Below are 17,168 nucleotides of genomic sequence, written 5' to 3'. Positions count from 1 at the left end.
TCTCTCTCTCTCAAATAAATAAATAAAATATTAAAAAACAAACAGTTTAGCCTACAAAAGGTAGCCTCCCAAATCAGTGGAGGTAAAGACAGATTTAGGACAAAGGGGTACCCATCTAGAAAAGATTCTTGGTTCTACACTTCATGCAATAAGCCAGGATAAACTCTACATGGACCCAAGAATTAAATGTGCAATGAACAGAATCATGCAACTACTAAAAGAAAGCACGGGCTGATTCTACTGTAAGTGTGCAGGAGGGGAAAGCCCTTTGACCTTTGACTCAAAATCCATCAGAGAAAACATGGATACATATGAACAGACAAAATTCACCATATTAAAAAAACATCTTGTAATCAAAGTCAGAAAAGCAATGATAAATAGGAAAAAATATTTTCAACTCACACCAGTCTTACTAAAACATAGAGGAAGCTTTAGAAATAATTTTGGTACCACCGAATACTAAAGGTATTAACAGTACACAGAGAAACACAAAAGTACCCTGAAAAAGGTTCCCTACCAACTCATAAGGAAAATCTAAACAAAAATTGCACTGCTGTACAATTTCTTACACATCAAGGGTTTCTACTTGTGACCTGCCCCTCTGAGGGACCTGTATTACCAGTTTATTATATTAACTTTTTACGTATTAACTATTTCTTGCCTTATGTTGAATCTGGCTCATCTTAAAAAAAAAAAGATTTATTTTAGAGAGAGAGAACATGAGGGGGAGAGGGAGAGAGAATCTCAAGCAGACTCTGCACTGAGCATGGAGCCTGACATAGGGCTCGATTCCAGGACCCAGAGACCATGACCTGAACCGAAACCAAGAGTTGAATGCTTAACCCACTGCGCCACCTAGGCACACCGAATCTGACTCATCTTAAGGCGTCTCAAGTCATCACTTACTATTTTCTTGCAAGGATCTGTCCTACACACGCAGAGAGTAAAGCCATTTCACAGGCTGATGTTTTCACACAAGGTGTGGAGCCAATCTCTTTGAATACTTAAAGTCCCTCATGTGAAAATCCCTAACCCTTACATTTCAATTGCTATCTCATGCCATCAAATCTTCTTTGCAGAACTTAACATGAGGTGTTAAAAAGTGGAAATAAGACCAAACATTTGCCTCAGTATCAGTAACAAGAAACACAAGCACACACTGTCATCCAGAAATATCCAGTATAAATGTGTTTTCCTTCCTTCTTGACTTTTTGTCTATATCTAATTTTTTACTTCATACATAATTCTGTATTTCAAGTATCCCCTGCTTCCCAAAAGTTTGAGTTACACCACTTCACTTTTATGAAAGACCAACATTAGTATGGTCACAGCTTTCCTTGAGAAAGCGACAATCCTCGGATTTCCTTCAGTTAGCAAAAACTACTATCGGACTTTTTTTTTTTTTTTTAAAGATTTTATTTATTTATTTATTTATTTGACAGAGATAGAGACAGCCAGAGAGAGAGGGAACACAAGCAGAGGGAGTGGGAGAGGAAGAAGCAGGCTCATAGCGGAGGAGCCTGACGTGGGGCTCGATCCCATAATGCCGGGATCACGCCCTGAGCCGAAGGCACACGCTTAACCGCTGTGCCACCCAGGTGCCCCTATCGGACTTTCTTAAAAGCGATGTGGCATAACGTGAACTGTCAAATTTTCAGAAAGCATGGGATACTCTTGGCTTTATGCCATTTCAGCTTAGGATAGGTTTCACAGGAATGTTCTTTAATTTGTGATAGCAGGGGAAACCTGTATTGCCACTAGCCTTCATTATCTTTGATAACCTGAAACTGCTTCTTTAAAAAGCTTGTTTCTTTCGGATCCTCCTATTGCACAGAAAACTGTAAAAAGATGAAAATATAAACCACCAGTAATCCCATCGCTTGGGGAAAGCCCCGGAAAATTTGGGGGGTTGGTTAAATGCATATGTGGAAATAATTAAAGGTCAAAACTTCATAACATCTGTGCTGTTTGATAACCATCAACTTTCCCGAATACTTGTGTTTAAAAATCATAATTCAAATTCCTATTTTGTTTTTAAAAAGAATAGAGATGTGGTTAAAATATGGTCTGAAAGAGTCTCATCAAAATTCCACCGCCTCGGAGTAAACATTATCAACAGCATGGTCCTTCCACCAGCATTTTTTTATTCATGAATGGGCAAAAGGACATGTGTATCTGGATAGGCATGTGACACACAAATACATGTGTATAAAGTAAACTTTTATCCTTTGTTGATTTCTATAAATATAATTATATAACCTACCTTGTTTCCCACATTTCACTAGGGACTGAACAAGGTGTGACATTTGTCATAAATAATTAAACGTGGACAGAATGGACTTGTGGGATGCTATAGAGTAGGAACCAATTAATGAGTGAAATACAGTAAGGCTGTAGAACTAATAGCAAGCTCTTAAAAGTTTTAAACACAGGGGCACCTGGGTGGCGCAGTCCTTAAGCGTCTGCCTTCGGCTCAGGGTGTGATCCCAGCATTCTGGGATGGAGCCCCACATCAGGCTCCTCTGCTAGGAGCCTGCTTCTTCCTCTCCCACTCCTCCTGCTTGTGTTCCCTCTCTGGCTGTCTGTCTCTATCTCTGTCGAATAAATAAATAAAATCTTTAAAAAAAAAGTTTTAAACACAAAGGAATATAAGAGGCTGGATTTCACGCAAAAATTGCTAAAACTAATACAGGAATTCAGCAAAGTCACAGGATATAAAATCAACACACAGAAGTCAGTTGCATTTCTATACACCAACAATGAGGCAGCAGAAAGAGAAATCAAGGAATCGATCCCATTTACAATTGCACCAAAACCCATAAGATACCTAACCAAAGAGGGAAAGGATCTGTACTCTGAAAACTATAGAACACTTACGAAAGAAATTGGGGAAGACACAAAGAAATGGAAAGACATTCCATGCTCATGGATCGGAAGAACAAATATTGTTAAAATGTCAATGTTACCCAAAGCAATCTACACATTCAATGCAATTCCTATCAAAATACCATCAACATTTTTCACAGAGTTGGAACAAACAATCCTAAAATATGTATGGAACCAGAAAAGACTCTGAATAGCGGAAGGAATGTTGAAAAAGAAAACCAAAGCTGGAGGCATCACAATTCCGGACGTCAAGCTGTATTACAAACCTGTAATCAAGACAGTATGGTACTGGCACAAAAACAGACACATAGATCAGTCAAACAGAATAGAGAACCCAGAAATGGACCCTCAATTCTATGGTCAAGTAATCTTTGACAAAGCAGGAAAGAATATCCAATGGAAAAAAGACAGTCTCTCCAACAAATTGTGTTGAGAAAACTGGACAGCCACATGCAGAGGAATGAAACTAGACCACTTTCCTACACCACACACAAAAATAAACTCAAAATGGATGAAAGACCTAAATGTGAGACAAAAATCCATCAAAATCCTGGAAGAAAACACAGGCAGTAACCTCTTCGACTTCGGCTGCAGCAAATTCTTGCTAGACAAGACTCCAAAGGCAAGGGAAACAAAAGCAAAAATAAACTACTGGGACTTCATCAAGATAAAAAGCTTTCGCACAGCAAAGGAAACAGTCAACAAAACCAAAAGACAACTGACAGAATGGGAGAAGATATTTGCAAATGTCTTATCAGATAAATGGGAGAAGATATTTGCAAATGTCTTATCAGATAAAGGGCTAGTATCCAACATCTATAAAGAACTTATCAAACTCAACACCCAAAGAACAAAAATCCAAGTCAAGAAATAGGCAGAAGACATGAACAGGCATTTCTCCAATGACAACCTACAAATGGCCAACAGATACGTGAGAAAATGCTCAACATCACTCAGCATCAGGAAAATAAAAATCAAAACTACAATGAGATATCACTTCACATCTGTCAGAATGGCTAAAATGAACAACACAGGAAACAACAAATGGTGAGGATGAAGAGAAAAGGGAACCTTCTTATACTGCTGCTGGTAAGAATGCAAACTGGTGCAGCCACTCTGGAAAACAGTATGGAGGTGCCTCAAAAAGTTAAAAATGGAACCACCCTACAACCCAGCAACTGCACTACTAGGTATTCACCCAAAGGATACAAACATAGTGATTCGAAGGGGCATGTGCACCCCAATGTTTATAGCAGCAATGTCCACAATAGCTAAAATATGGAAAGAGCCCACATGTATATCGACAGATGAATAAAGATGTGGCGCACACACACAATGGAATATTACTCAGCCATAAAAAGAATGAAGTCTTGCCATTTCTAACGAAATGAATGGAACTAGAGGGCATTGTGCTAAGCAAAATTAGAGAAGGACAAATATCATATGACTTCACTCATACGTGGAATTTAAGAAACAAAACAGATGAACATAGGAGGCAATGAAAAATAAAATAAGATGAAAATTGAGAAAGAGGCAAACCGTTAAGAGACTTTTAACTCTAGGAAACAAACTAAGGGTTGCTTGGAGGGGAGATGGGTGGGGGGATGGGGTAACTGGGTGATAGGCATTAAGGAGGGCACTTGATGGAATGAGCACTGGGTGTTTACGCAACGGATGAATCACTAAATTCTACCTCTGAATTAATAATACAGTATATGTCAATGAAACAGAATTTAAATTAAAAAAAGAGGCTGGATCTCTTCAGTGAGGTCATTCCACCTCTTCAAATTTAGCCCCCCCCTGCTAAGATACAAATCAGGAGGAGCACAAACGAGTTGCGAAAATTAACCCTGGTCTCAGGAGTCTCATCAGTCCACTTAAAATAACGTGACTGACATCTCCTCATATTCTCTTGCAACCTATTATGTGAATCCAATGGTTTCATTTAAATAAACTATTTCTTTATTTTTATTTTTAAAATTTATATCACGTGGTAAGGTGAGGGAGGTTTGTCTCCCTCTCTGATTTAAATAAACAATTTATAGGACTGAGTAGTTTCCTAGGCCAGTCACTGGCATTGGTTTTCCTGCAACATTTTTAAGAAAGTTTGTCCGAAATGAAGAGGATTGAGCCCAACACGGCCGAGAAGGACACTTATTTTTCCCTCAGGCCCTAGAAGCAACATGTTTCTTTACACGAAACGTTACTGCTCTTGGGATGCATTGCGAGGAGCCCTCCGTCCAAACCGACCAAGCGGAACCTCCCGCGGCCACGCAAATGCGGAGAAGGACTGGGGAGAGAGCGGAGAAGGAATCCAGGAATCCGCGGGCCCACCCGCAGCCACAGCGAAACGCTCCAGGCCCACCGGCCGGGGAGGCCCCAGGGGCGCTACGACGAGGCTCGCCCCCTACTCGCGCCAGGGCACAGAACTTAGAACTTGGGCGGCGGTACAATCCCGGCGCTCAACGCCCGACCGACGTCGCCCAAACGCCGGACCTCGCCCCGCCTCGGCCACCCCCGCCTGTCCCTCCAAGCCGGCCGGGCTGCAGCCACCGCTGGCCTAGGTCGCACGCCGGGCACAGGCTGCCCACACGCTGAGGGACAGGGAACTCCTCGGGCCCGGCAGGGCCGCCCAAACCCGACCGCCAGCCCCGGGTCCCCTCCCGTCCGAGAAAGGAAGGAAAGGCAAAGGGACAAAGGCCAAGGGACTCACCTAACAGAGGCCGCGGGCGGGCGGGCGGGAAAGACCAGGTGAGCTCCGGCGCTCACGCGGGGGCAGATGGTCTGACTGCGACCCCCGCCCACCTCTGCCGTAAAGCATCACCCTCTAGGCCCGGGTAGGCCGCAGCCCCTCCCCCCAGCGTCGGCGTCTCCTCCTATTCCCCGGAGCCGGCGGGGGCTGGAGGTACGGGGTCTTGGGGGAGGGGTGAGAATCCGGGTTCCTCGGTGTTGGCCCCGCCCAAGGGAGGAGTGGGACATCCTCAGAAGGTCCCAGGTGCTAGAAGGGGCGGAGAGAGGTGGACCTGGGAAAGTCAGAGTGGAAAGCTGTGTTTTGCTATTTGCTTGGGAAAATCAGTTTGTTCCCCTTGTAGGGTCCCTGCAGGCAAGACGATGAATGTGCTGAAACAAACCGAGAATTTACCGTACAACAGTCGCAAAACTACTTAGAGGGAAAAGAAGTTTAAATAAATGCACTTCCAAACGATGTTACAAATTTGCATCATTCATTTGCTTGAGGTTATGAAAACTTTAATTGCTCCCTCCCCAGGTGAGAGTCGAGATCCGAAAAGCTGGCACTCCTTCCGCCCCGTTACCTCCCTCCCGCCCTTGGCAAAGGGAGCGCTCTTTGCGTGGATTTTACAGGGCTGCTGCAGGTGGTGTCCGCATCGCCTAGGTGGATGGGGATGTGCTGGGTCCGAAGGAATCAGAGCAACTGGCAGGTTTGTCCTGCCTGACCGATGTCTTGATTCATTTCTTTCTAACTATTGAAAGAGGAACACGTTGCTCTTGCGAAAGAATGCTCCCATAATGGAGACACGTGTAGGTGATGCGAGGTAAAGGAACCTAACAGGTGATGCTGCCACTCAGGGATGAGGGATGTAAATTTGGTGCGTGTATCCTCCCAGCAGGTTGTAATCTAAGGAGAGAGAGAGATGGATGCAAGTAAAGATCTTTCAAAACAGTTGTCTAAGGAGCTCCCTAGGTTCATGGGTCCTCCAGCTATTTGGTTGCTAAACAGTTGACTGTGAAGATATTTTTGTCGACTCTTCTTATTTCCATTGACAAATGCAGTCCTTTCTTGATTATTATTAAAAAACATATTCACAGGGGCGCCTGGGTGGCTCAGTCAGTTAAGTGTCTGCCTTCGACTCAGGTCATGATCCCAGAGTGCTGGGATCAAGCCCAGGCTCCTTGCTCAGTGGGAATACTGCTTCTCCCTCTGCTCTGCCGCTTCCCCCTGCTTGTGCTCTCTCACTAGCTCTCTATGTCAATTAAATAAAATGTTTTTTTTTAATTTAAAAAAATAAAAAAATCTTTACAAATAGAGGAATACAGACATTTTTCAAGGGAGAACTGAAGTCACCCCTGCCCACACCTGCATTGTCCCCTCAAGACCACCTGCTGTGTGGCTGCTCCCAGCCTGGCTCAAGCCCTGACTCACAGCCCCTTTTTCTCACCCATTCCCTCGCTGTTTGGGTGGAAGGAAGGAAGACAAAGAGGACCCTGAGGGGCTTTGTCCTGGCCAAGAAGCTTCCTTTTTGCATTTCAGGTCAGTACAGGAAATCTCACAAAACCCTGCTGCCTTCCACTCCCAGAGAGTGGAGGGAGGGGTTAATGCTCTGCCACACCTTCCCCACCAGGTAGGGTGTAAAGTGGAAGAGCTGCCACCTCCTCCCCTGTGGAATTACCCGACCAATCCCTTGGCACTGGGCCTCAGCTGCCCCTCTGGATTCCTCCCTATGTTTCCTGTCCTTCACTTTATGGAGTAGGGGTCATTTCCCCACATAGAGATCCAAGCCAGAGCCTTTTTTCTGTCCCCCTTCCCTGGACAGTACTACTTGTGTCGGGAAAATGAGGTAGGGAGAGATGTGCTGGCTTTGCCATTGGGAATCAGAGTTGCACAGGATGGATTCACATACATGGGGCTCTCATGCTGCAAATCCACTGGTCCCTCCATGCTAATGGCCAATGAGCACAAGAAAAGATGATCAACATCATTAGTCATTGGGAAGATAAAACTTAAAACCACATGGAGATACCACTTCCTACTTAGCAAGATGGCTATATTAAAAATAAATCGGAAAATAGCAATTTGCAATGTGGATGTCAAGAACTTACTCTCACATACCCTGCTAGTGGAAGTGTGAAAAGGTGTGGACACCCGGGAAAGGCATTTGGCAGTTCCATGAGAAGTTAAACACAGAGTGACCACGTGATCAGCGATTCAACTCCTGGGTGTATATAACAGAGAACTGAAAACAGATATTCAAACAAAAACTTGTACATGAATGTTCATAGCAGCATTATTCATAAAGGTAAAAGGGGGAAATGACCCAAATGTCCATCAACTGATGAACATTTAAATAAAATGTGCTATATCCATACCATGGATTTTTATTCGGTCATTGCAAGGAATGAAGTATGGATACATGATACAACATGGATTAACCTTGAAAATATAGTACTTTTAAGAAGGCAGACACAAAAGAATACATATTGCTTGATCTTATTCACAAGAAATGTTCAGAAGAGGTAAATCCATAGAGAAAAAAGTAGATTAGAAGTTGCCAGGGGCTGAGGGTTGGGGAATGGGAAATGACTGCTAGCGGGTATGGACTTTCTTTTTGGGATGATGAAAATATTCTAAAATTAATTGTGATGGGTAAACAATTTTGTGAACATGCTTAAAAAAACAATGACTTGTGTACTTTAAAATGATAAATTATATAGAGTATGAATTTCATATCAGTAATAAAAAAGTAAGCCCATGTAAATATAATAAAATTTAAGTAAAAGAACAATGGGAAATTTTATAATGTCAGTGAATCGAGGTAAGAATACTATGACCCACTGACCAATCTTTATTTTTTTTAATTTTATTTATTTATTTGAGAGACAGAGAGAGTAAGAGAGAGCACAAGTAGGGTGAGGGGCAAAGAGAGAAGCAGACTCCCTGCTGAGTAGGTAGCCCGATGCAGGGCTTGATCCCAGGACCCTGGGCTCATAACCTGAGCCAAAGGCAGACATTTAACCGACTGAGCCACCCAGGCGCCCCCTGACCAATATTTATATCAACAGTGTGTGAAACAGATATCGTGTGTGTTCTGATATGATGTAATAGGAGTACAAAGCATCACATATAAAACATTCTTGCTAAGGTAATTTAGCCTGAATCTAACCAAGGCTAGAGATCTCACTACAAGATAATCTGATTATAATGGAATATGTTCAGGACAAGGATACCTCCAGAGAAATCCAGGATATGAGTAATTCTACAGGACAAATAATCCAGTATTTTCATCAAAGAAATGGCAAAGAAAAAGGGTTAAGGGGATGTTATAGATGAAAAGAAGATTACATCACAATTCGGCCAGTTCTGTGGATGATCCTTTGTTCTATTAAGAACAAATAAAATTTGAAAGACATATTTAGGTCAAGCAGGGCTATTGGACGTGGATATTTTCATGTGGTATTAGGGAATACAGTTGACTCTTGAACAATGAGGAGAGTTAGGGGTGCTGACCCCCTCATGCAGTCAAAAATCCAAGTATAACTTTTGACTCCTCCAAAACTTAACTACTAATAGCCTACTGTTAACCAGAAGCCTTACCAGGAACATAAATACATATTTCGTATATGTATTATAGGCTCTTTCTTACAATAAACAAAGGGAAAAGAAAGTCATATTAAGAAAGTCATAAGAAAGAGAAAATACATTTACAATACTGTGCTGTTTCAAAAAAAATCTGTGTATAAGTGAACCCATGTAGTTCAAGCCTATTTTGTTCAAGGGTTGACTGTAATTCTAATTTCTTACATGCAATGATTATTTGGGTCTTTTAAAGCCCTTATCTATTAGAGTGTTTGTTATAGTAGAGTGTATGGTTTGTATAGCTTAAGATATATGTGTGAAATCATATATCTGCAATGTGTTTTAAAATACATACATCTGCAATATGTTTTAAAATACTGAAAAAAAAGCAAAAACCCCCCATAACTGGCAAAATGTTGAATATTGTTTAAGCTGATTGTCGTCGAAGCTGTTTGGTGGATACGTGGAATTTCTGACATTGTCCCATCTGCTTTATTTGAAATCACCCACAATAAAGACTAAACAGGAACAACAAAAGCATAGTTTGAGTATGTTTTTGAGAAATATGGGTGAATGGGGCACCTGGGTGGCTCAGTCGTTAAGTGTCTGCCTTTGGCTCAGGGCCTGATCCCGGGGTCCTGGGATGGAGCCCCGCATCGGGCTCCCTGCTCTGCTGGAAGCCTGCTTCTTCCTCTCCCACCCCCAACCCCTCCCTCACTGGCTGTCTCTCTCAAATAAATAAAATATTTTTTAAAAAAAGAAATATGGGTGAAAATACCAAACTTAAAGAGTTAATTTTGGTTATGTTTACAAATCTGTCATAGCATCTCCGAGTAGGAGTGGAAACAAGTGATTTTTGTTTAATGTATTGTAGAAATATTCAAAGCTTAATTGAGTTGAATGGTATCTATTTTTGATAGGCTTTTATATGAGAATGTAAATATGTGGAATAAAATCCTGAAAAAATGCACACTATACAGTTAACAGGGTCACCTCTGGGAATGGCATGAACATTAGGCCAAAGGTGACTTTCGTTTTTTGCTGAGAACCTACTGTGTGCCAGACACTGGTTTGTTTTTTTTTTTTTTGACGCTGTTCTTAATGCTTGAAATACAGCCATGAAAGAGACAAAAAAAAGTCCCAGCTCACCTGGGGCTCACATTCTAGTGGGGGAGGATGAAAAAATAAGGTCAACAAGACACATGCATATCATGATGGATAATGATCCGAGCTTTCCAGCACACTTAGGCAGGAGAGGGGAGTAGGGCGTGGGGTGGCCGTGGGGATTTGTACCTTCAGGTAGATGGGACAGCGAAGGCCTCATTGAGAAGGTGACCTAAGACGGGAAGGAAGTAGGCGGAGAGCCCTGCGGAGATCTGGGGATGAGTGCTGCAATGAGAGGGAATATCCTGTACCTCTTACTGCTGTTAGTCTATTAAATCTTTTAGCCGCTGACCGGTAGTCATTTTCCCCCCGGTTTTGATGCAACAGGTGCCGTGTTGTATTTTGGCCGTATGTAATCGGTCAGGTTTAGGGCCAGGATTACCTTGATGGTTTATGTAATCAAGATATGGTTCAAGACCTTTGTCACTTTGAATAAATTGAGGCTCTAGCCATGTGTACTAAGCATGTATGCTTCTATAAATTGGATCTTTCTTGAATATGTGTATAAACTGGTCCTTGCTTAGCATCTTAAGTGACTGGGTCCAGTTTTATTAATTTTTTTAAAGATTTTATTTATTTGTCAGAGAGAAAGCGCATTAAGCAGGGGGGAGCAGCAGGCAGAGGAAGAAGGAGCCTGATGTGGGACTCGATCCCAGGACCCTGGGATCATGACATGACCTGAGCCGAAGGCAGACACTTAACTGACTGAGCCACCTAGGCGTCCCTCAGTCCCGTTTTATATAGGCTGTTCACAGCTACTTAAGCGACAGTGCTATACAAAATCCAAACTGTCCCTTGCCCCCTAGGGCCAGGATATTCATCCCTCATTGGAATCATTAAGTCACAAGTGGGGACCATTTCTATATCCGTGGATATAGGGCTAACAGATGTTTATTTCATTAACCTCAGGGACAGTAGCTTAAGTAAGCAGAAAGGCTGATCAGTATCTTTGGCCACTGAATCCCAGCAAATTACAGTGTGAAGTCATGAAATGGTCACAATTGATGACATCATAATGGGCTTGCAGCATATAAAGTCCAGACCATCTTTATGTCTAGGCTTATTTCTCCTGAGGGTGTGTGGTGGCTGGAAGGGTTTCTATTATAGGGCTAGTAAAGGACTGGTGTATTTTTCTCTTTTTCATGCAGAATCTTTACTTAGAGAAGTTGGTTTGTATCCTCAAAAAGGATAATCAAAAATACTTTCTTTCCTTTTCAGGTCACAGTTTTAGAAGAAATCCGAAGTGTGATCTACAGTTCGTGCTGCACTTGCCGTGGTGTGGACCCCGAGTTCAAGCTTGGACGAGGAGCAGACGCTGACTTCACGCTTCTGATAGGTAAGTAAGTCAGCTCAGTGGTGCTGGGATTCTGTGCTACCCCCTTCTGCACATAGGCTCCTTTTTCAAAGTAGGCCTCTCACTGAACTTCCTCTGTTAATATCTGGTTAGCGCTGTGTCCATGTACGCTCCGTCTCTCTAATGGTTCATTATGATGATCGTGAGAGATCGTGAGCCTGGGGGATTGGAAATATTATCCTATCTGGTAAGTTCTAGCACCCCTGAAACTCAGCTGGAGAATGATAAGCCGTAAGATCTGATCTCAGCTTTGTTCCTAATTGGCTGTGGCTTTAAGTAAGTCACACTCCCTGGGTCTTGACTTCTTCATTGGAAGTGGAGGATAAGATTAGTGGACTTCTAAGAAGGCATCTTCCTGCTCACATACTTTAGACTTGTGGGATTTGAATTCTATGTGTGGCTAACTTTAAATTACAAGCAGAGAGATCACATGCCTCTTGGCAAATGCAGCAATGAACCATTTACAAAGGGAAATTGTGAACGTTATCTTGTGTAGGCACATGCTCAGAAGCACACAAAGAGAAGCTGATTTTAGGAGTGGGAATGGGAGTGTGGATTCAGAGAAATCTTAAAGTTCATTATTTTTTTTAGTAATCTCTATACCCAGCATAGGGCTTGAACTCCCATGCTCTTCCGACTGAGCCAGCCAGGAGCCCCTGGATTCAGAGAAATCTTAACATGATAGTAGTGAAGTCAAACAAGCTCGCATTTTTCAATGGAAGATTCATATAGAGTATGAGCCTGGCTGGCTCAGTCTATACAGCACGTAACTCTTGATCTCAGGGTCGAGAGTTCAAGCCCCATGCTGGGTGTAGAGATAACTTCAAAAAAAATAGAGTATCAAAACATGGATTGATCAGAGTCTTTGGGGAGGGATTGAAATTTAAAGGTACTGGAGAAGATTTAGATTAGCCATGTGGGACATTTTCCACAACTCAGATATGAATGGAGAAAACAATTAAGTAGTATTTTAGGTTTGACCCTAACCATTATTATTATCCATATTGTTCACCTACTCTTCCTTCAGACTCGGATCTGAATGCCTTTTATAATTTCTAAAGGTGAAATATACTCAGAGAATGAATATTGATTAACAGTGAAAGTACTTGTTATTCCATTTAAGCTAAAGACAGTTCCAGACAAGAAGATATATCACTTTTAGAAACAGGTGTAGCATTGTTGTATAGCCTTCTAAAGTGAGTTGAGGTGACATTGCAACAAAGGGGATATAAGATATAAATATGGTGTTTCTTTAGCTGGACCACCCAGGGTTCACACTAAATAGGTTTGTTTGGTCTTATTTAGAGGCTTGACTATGGTAGGAACTGTGGCAGGACACAGCAGAAGAATGTCCACCATTTAGATGATGTCTCTCACTTAGCACCGTATTTAACCTCTCACATTCCCTCATAACGTTTTATACAAGTGTTTTGATTTACTGTCTCAAGGAGAATGCCTTTATGACTTGTATCATTCTACTGTCTGATTTGGTGGCACATCTTTTAGAATGCTAGGCAATTAAGGATGCAGTAGAAAGATTCTAATTTTTATTAATGTGAATCAACTTGAATGTTCTAGAAGTATGATCTCATTTCAAGATTAAATATATTTAAGAAGTTGAACTATCTGACAGCTTATTTTTATACTTCATTTTCTAATTTATTAAACTTAAATATATGGTATGTAACATTAAAAAACAGTATAAATTATTTTTGTTCTTCTTTCCCTTGCCTCAGGAGTCATATCTAAAAAGAAGTTGCTACGGCTAATGTTAAAGAAGTTACTGCCTGTGTTCTCTTCTAGTATTTCTATAGTTTCAGGTCTCACATTTAGGTCATTAATCCATTTTGAATTTATATTTGTATATGGTGCAAGAAAGTGGTCCAGTTTCATTCTTCTGCATGTAGCTGTCCAGTTTTCCCGGCACCATTTGTTGAAGAGACTGTCCTTTTCCCATTGCATATTCTTGCCTCCTTCATTGACGATTAATTGACCATATAATATGGGTTCATTTCTGGGTTTTCTATTCTGTTCTATGGATCTATGTGTCTATTTTTGTGCTAGTACCATGCTGTTTTGATGACTACAGCTTTGTAATCTAACTTGAAGTCTGCAATTGTGATGCTTCCAGCTTTGCTTTTCTTTTTCATGATTGCTTTGGCTTTTTTTTTTTACAGTTCTTTTACAAGTTCTTTGCAAATTTTAGATTTGTTTGTTCGACCTCTGTGAAAAATGCTGGTGATATTTTGATAGGGATTCCATTAAATGTACAAATTGCTTTGAATAGTATAGACATTTTAACAGTATTTGTTCTTCCAATCCATGAGCATGGAATGTCTTTCCATTTCTTTGTGTCATCTTCAATTTCTTTCATTGGTGTTTTATAGTTTTCAGTCCAGGTCTTTTGCCTCTTTGGTTAGGTTTATTCCTAGGTATCTTATAGTTTGGGGTGCAATTGTAAATGGGATTGTTTTCTTAATTTCTCTTTCTGCTGCTTCATTATTGGTGTATAGAAGTGCGACAGATTTCTGTATGTTGATTTTGTATCCTGCAACTACTGAATTCGCTTATCAATCCTAGAAGTTTTTTGGTGGAGTCTTTTGGGTTTTCTATAGAGAGTATCACATTATCCACAAATAGTGAAAATTTTACTTCTTCCTTGCCAATTTGGACGCCTTTTATTGCTTTTTGTTGTCTGATTGTTGTGGCTAGGACTTCCAGTGCTATGTTGAATAAAAGTGGGAAGAGTGAACATCCCTGTGGTGTTCCTGACTGTAGAGGGAAAGTTCTCAGTTTTTCCCCATTGAGGATGAAATTATTAAGATCTAATTTTGAATAGTAAAACAAAAAATACCCAAGATATATTAAGAAAAATATGGCTCACATATTTAAAAAGTGTTTTATAGTATTTTTTTTTTCAGGAGTAAAAATGCTTTTGTTTGCCTTAGTTTGAGAACACAGTTCTTGATTACTACCACTACCATCACCAGCAGCACGAGCCCCAACCCCGCACAGGGGTATTTAATTGTCATGAAAATAGTCATGAGTGAAGGCCCAGAAATTAAAGAAGCAAAGGGTGTTCCATTTATTTAACGCATAATATTGTTTAAAGCTTTCTGGAAACTATATTATTAAGTGTGCATTTATGGTGATGATCATTGTAGATAAATGAAGAATTCAGCGCGTGCACGCAAGCTCAAAACAAGATGCCGGAAGAAGAGATCAAAGAGCTTAAAACATAATTACAGCAAAATTGAACACAGGTAATGAAACTACATATATATTGTATCGTGTCAAGAGGAGTTCTAGTTTGGAAAATATCTAGTTAAATAGAAGGAAAATATGACCAGAAACAGACTTTCTCATAAATTAAAATTTTAGTTTAAATAACTCTACAAATTTGATTTCCCAAGACAAATCATTTCCGTGTGTGGAAAAGACTAAAATGTTAGTTTCTTAAGCTTCCCTACATATTTTGTGATAGAATGTATTATACAAACAAAATTATTTTTGAGAGAAAATTTTCATTCTAACTTGAAAAATTGGGTCCACTTTTATATGACCCTAGGTTCTAGAGAAACAGAACCAACAGGACAGAGATTTTATGTATATATTATACATACATATACATATGTATATATGTTATATAGTCATGTGTAAATATGACTATATTTTATATAAAATCTATAACATATATTTATATGTAAATATGCATATATTTTATAAAAATGTATATATACTTAATATATAACAATATAATATACATAATATAAAGTAATGAAGTGGCTTACGTGATTATGGTAGCCTCAAGTCCCAACATCTGCAAGGTGAGCTGGCAGGCTGCAGGCATAGGAGAGCCATTGGTTTAGATCTAATCTGAGTAGAAAAGCCTTAGAATCATGAAAACCAATGGTGTCGTTCTGGTTGGAAGGCCGGAATGATTGAAACCCAGGAAGAGCCAACGTTTGAGTTTGAGTCCTAATACAAGAAAAATGCCAGTGTCCCAGTTCAAAGGCAGTTAGGCAGTAAGAATTCTTTCTTACTAATTGGACGACCAGCATTTTTGTCACAGTTAGGCCTTCAATTGATTGGATTAGGCCTGCTCACATTAGGGAGGGCAATCTGGTTTACTCAATTTACCAATTCAAACGTTAATCTCATCAAATAACACCCTCACAGAAACACCCAGAATAATATTTAGCCAGATATCTGGGCACCCTGTTGCCCAGTCATGTCGACACATAAAATTAACCATCAGGACCACATTTCCTTTCATGAAGAAAATCTTCAATTATTTTAATGATCCCCAAAACTTTTGTAGACCTCTATAATCTTGACTATCATCATTTCAAAACCTGTCAACTTTACAACTTTACATTCCCACCTACATTCTCTTTGAGGAAAGTTCTCATGACACTTAAAATCTTTATTAGGTGGTCTACACTCTACAACTGATTAAGTACTCTCCTCAAGACTGCTCATATTTGGAGGGAATATTCAGAATATGAAGATTGTATCTTAACATAGTGGATCCTCAATAGGTGTTTGTAGCTTGAATTGGTCTGTTTACCATTCTACTGAAAACTTACAAAAAAATTCAACAGCGAACTCCAAGTGACCCAATCTGCTGGCCTTTTCTTAGCCTCACTTTGCTTTATTGGTATCTGTAATATTTGACCTTTTTGTTTCCTATCCTACTGTGCTTTTTTTTTTTTTTCCTCTAAGAGGTCGGTTACTCTCCCTTTGTTTCACTCTCCAAATTAGGGCATTCACCTAGGTTCTGTCTTCTGCTCGTGACAAACGACTTGTAGGCATGAGGAGGTAGTCTGTTATAATAGAAAGGGAGATGAATTAGGTGTGTGAGGAACTGCATTCAAGTCCTAATCATGTTTCACACTAAATTTGTGACCTTTGACCAATCACTTAGGCTTCTGGAGTCTTGGTGTCTCATCTATAAGCAGTGAGATAAAACTATTTGCCCTACCTATATTACAGGGTTATAATAAGGCTCAAAGGGGATAATAGATGTAAAAACTTTGATAAGCATATATTACTACACAAATGGATGTTGCTTACATTATTATAAGATAGCTAGATCATCGGCAATCTGAGACAGACTCTTTGTGTAAAGCTAATTAGCTCCTGAGGGGATCAAACCATAATCTTGTATTATCCATATTTGAACAAACTAGTCTAACAGGCCCAGGCCAGATAGAATACTTCTTCTTTGCATATGTTCATCGTGAAATCTAATTTTTCATTATTTTGCAGTACTGTTTCACAAAGCTTTTGATGAGGATGCCAACTCTTCTAGCATTAGAGTGTTAGCAGAAGTACCCTCATTGTGTAGAGTTAAAAATGCTTATTAAATATCTGTACAAGTCTCTTGCATGTACTAAGTCCTTAAAGATTGGTAAATTAGTAAGTAGTGTATCAATGCTAAAAATCCCG

The 17,168-nt window shown here is 40.3% G+C and overlaps 1 long non-coding RNA gene across 2 annotated transcripts in view; it reads right to left on the bottom strand.

Annotated features, from left to right (window-relative positions):
* Positions 1–5,839, bottom strand: part of LOC123780458 (uncharacterized) — a 136,420-nt gene extending 130,581 nt beyond the window's left edge. For both annotated transcript variants that reach the window (XR_015723450.1, XR_015723449.1), the window contains exon 1: positions 5,600–5,839. This is a non-coding gene — a long non-coding RNA (uncharacterized LOC123780458). The remainder of the gene's footprint in view (positions 1–5,599) is intronic.
* Positions 5,840–17,168: the final 11,329 nt, after the last annotated feature.

Source organism: Ursus americanus, chromosome X, assembly GCF_024610735.1.
Source record: "Ursus americanus isolate L20-20 chromosome X, mUrsAme1.1.p, whole genome shotgun sequence".
NCBI classification, from domain to species: domain Eukaryota; kingdom Metazoa; phylum Chordata; class Mammalia; order Carnivora; family Ursidae; genus Ursus; species Ursus americanus.
The sequence above is the reverse complement of the archived record's forward strand: the minus strand, read 5'-3'. Positions and strand labels throughout refer to the sequence as shown.